General features: G+C 40.3%; 2 protein-coding genes across 2 annotated transcripts in view; one reads left to right on the plus strand and one right to left on the minus strand.

Annotated features, from left to right (window-relative positions):
* The window catches only part of LOC109052840 (GA-binding protein subunit beta-1-like), an 8,866-nt gene extending 8,423 nt beyond the window's left edge, over positions 1-443 (plus strand). Inside the window, exon 8 of the mRNA XM_042744579.1 lies at positions 1-443. This exon is cut by the window's left edge and continues 177 nt beyond it. The gene's annotated coding sequence lies outside the window, so the exon portion shown is untranslated.
* A 1,697-nt stretch (positions 444-2,140) lies between these two features.
* slc27a2a (solute carrier family 27 member 2a) overlaps positions 2,141-2,500 on the minus strand; it is a 13,557-nt gene continuing 13,197 nt past the window's right edge. Inside the window, exon 10 of the mRNA XM_042744578.1 lies at positions 2,141-2,500. This exon is cut by the window's right edge and continues 1,170 nt beyond it. The gene's annotated coding sequence lies outside the window, so the exon portion shown is untranslated.

The following is a 2,500-nucleotide window of genomic DNA, read 5'->3' on the forward strand; positions in this document are numbered from 1 at the left end:
CTTCTGTGACTGGATCGTTATCATTCATCTCCTTCAGTTCTCCGCTGTGGTGCTCATGTGGCCGACACGGGTTCGATTCTGACCCACATCCCAGCACCCTCCACCAGCCTCTGAATAAAGAGACAAAAGCCCCTCAAAACCTGAACGAGGACGTTTAACTGTGTAGTAATGTCAGATTTCATGATGCACAGTAAAAAATCTAAAGTTCAGAAAACTTAAAAGTTTAAGGAAACCAGCTTCAGGAAGGTTTTGAGTTTTCTCAACTTGAGTTTATACAACAGAAAGTTGAGAAAACTTGATTTTTTAGAGTGTGTGTTTGATCGAATCCTCCATCATCAGACTCTGTAAGACTCGTTCTCCTCACTGATAATCAGCATGTCTATACTTTCCTCCTGCTCACTGTTTGTGATGCATTTTCTGTCATAAAGATCTTATTTTTAAAAGACAGCAGTGATTTGGTTTCTTTGAGGAGGATCTGAGCGTCTCTCCAGCACTGATCTGCTGATTCACAGCTGGACGGTAGATTATATCACATCTAAAGCTGAATAAATGCACAATAAAGGGCTGTTACAGTCTGAACCAGCAGCAGTATTCCAGCATCTCCGGTGCTCAGTTCAAATCAAGTTTATGTGTAAAGCACTTTTCACGACACAGATCGTTGCAAAGCAGCTTCACAGAAAATGTAAGTTTCTATTTTAAAGTGTCTACATTATATTTAGTAACAGCTTATCAGTGGTGAGTATCTAAAGTTGATGTCCATATGGCAGAAATGTACAGTAAAATCAAGCAGTTAGTTAATGATGTAATCAAACAGACGCTGAACACTATTAACAGCAGTGATGATGTGATTAAACTTCCAGCAGAATTAAGTAGTTTTGTATGTTGTCTGAGGGTCGGCATCATCTGAGGTGTCTGTGTATTGCACTGTATTACAGTACTGGAGATATTCTGAGCTCATGCAGTATCAGTGCAGCTCTGGATCGAAGCGTGTGTTTGTGTAGCTGGTGTGCTGGCGTCGTCTGTAAGAGCGGACGGAGATCTGAAGCGGCTCAAACACTTTTACTTCCTGAATATGTGGAAATCTTTATCACTTTAAAATGTTTGAATGGGGTTGTCATCTTCTGAATATGGTAATGTTATTTTATTGCATTAAATAGATTTCATATGTGGGACCCAGGAGCACAAATCCAGTCATAAAGGTGAATTTTTTGAAATTGAGATTTATACATCATCTGAAAGCTGAATAAATAATCGTATAAACTCACTTAATTTTGACTTGTTTCTTCTGGAAACGAGACAATAGATTTTACTTGTCTAGAAAATCTGTGGTGTAAAAAGATCACATTAGCAATTAAAGAACAAACACTTGAGCAAATTACCTTTTGTTCTTCTTTGTTCTGTTTGTTCTGTAGACTCATTCGTCAGTGGAGGAGGCCAGTCTGATCTCTGGTGAAGATGGACGAGGTGTTTTCTCTGCAGCGCTCCATCGATGAGGACCGCAGGAGAGGATTGGTGCCTGGGAGGTCAGAGCGTGGAGATGGAGAAGCTGTTCGAGTCTCTGGTCAGAGATGATACAGTGCAGCGGCACCTCGAGCTGGTCGTCTTCTGCTTACGAGTAACTAATCTAATGTCACCATGAACTCATGAGAATAATCTTGTTTATTATTTATTGATCAGGTGTCTCATAAAACACGATATATGACAGTTTAACACGTTTCTGAATGATGCCTTATTCATTTGCTGTTAATTTGTGAAGAGTTCTGTACTTCCTTAATACACCTAAAGTGTTACCTGTGTTACTGCTGCGTTATATTCCTGCGGTCACACCACACGTTCCATCTTCCCTCTGGAGGTGCACATGCATACTCTTGTACACACACTCTCGCACAAGCTTACACACTCACACTCACACATGCATAGTCTCATATACACACTTGTGCAAACTCACACATGCACACTTTTGCACATGCACATGCACACACACACACACACACACACACACACACACACACACACACACACACACTTTTGCACATGCATACTCACACATTCATATTCTCATACACTCACACACATGCACATGGCTCACTCCCGACCGTAACATAAAGAGGATCACTCATTCAAGTGGATATTTCAGTTGCAAGATTATTTATTTAAAAGAAAAAGCAATTTTACTGAAACAAAACACCAAAGTCTAGGGATTGAGGTATACATTATTGAAATATAAACAAAAACAAATAATCCAATGGGGTAAAGAACATTGACAAAAGAATAAACAAAAAGACTTCTCTGGAGAATGATGTTCCACCAGAGGAAGTGTCCTCCAGCAGATCAGTAACACCTTTTATACTCTCCGCCCATAATGTCTTTAATTGGCAGTGACGTCACACATAGATTTTACACTGCCACCAACAGGCAGAGAGGGGAAAGACAGGGTCGTAACAACACTCACACACACACACACACACACACACACACACACATTCACACATGTATACTC

The sequence above is a fragment of the Cyprinus carpio genome, chromosome B18 (assembly GCF_018340385.1).
Source record: "Cyprinus carpio isolate SPL01 chromosome B18, ASM1834038v1, whole genome shotgun sequence".
NCBI lineage: Eukaryota > Metazoa > Chordata > Actinopteri > Cypriniformes > Cyprinidae > Cyprinus > Cyprinus carpio.